Source organism: Frankliniella occidentalis, unplaced genomic scaffold (genome assembly GCF_000697945.3).
Source record: "Frankliniella occidentalis isolate FOCC.00 unplaced genomic scaffold, Focc_3.1 Scaffold472, whole genome shotgun sequence".
NCBI classification, from domain to species: domain Eukaryota; kingdom Metazoa; phylum Arthropoda; class Insecta; order Thysanoptera; family Thripidae; genus Frankliniella; species Frankliniella occidentalis.
The window spans coordinates 22,122-22,541 of NW_026267590.1; positions in this window are offsets into that span (position 1 = coordinate 22,122).

The following is a 420-nucleotide window of genomic DNA, read 5'->3' on the forward strand; positions in this document are numbered from 1 at the left end:
GCTAAAAAGACAAAATGGTCTATTAAATCGTAAAAAAGGCTTCATCATGTGACAGAATTGTGAACAGAGTAATACTTAAACCACACCACACATTACGGGTCGAACAACACCCTATTTTGGGCTTAAGAGTCCCCTTGATTATCTTGTATCACTAAAGCGTTGATTTTTACTTAACAATCTGTCAAAATTCGAACTCTTAATGAAAACCGTTACCGAACAGCAGGAGATTCATGCCCCTAATTTTAAAGTAGTAAGCCTCCGACAAATGGTTCGAGTATGTCAAATTTTGGGCCCGGAAGGCCCTGTTCCCCTTTACCCTCTCCTCAACTCGTCTCGGGTGTCAGCGCCGCAGGCCTAGCTATATGTGCGCCAGGCGCGTCGCAGCGTAACAGTGTGTCGTGAGATATCGCGAAGCCTGTT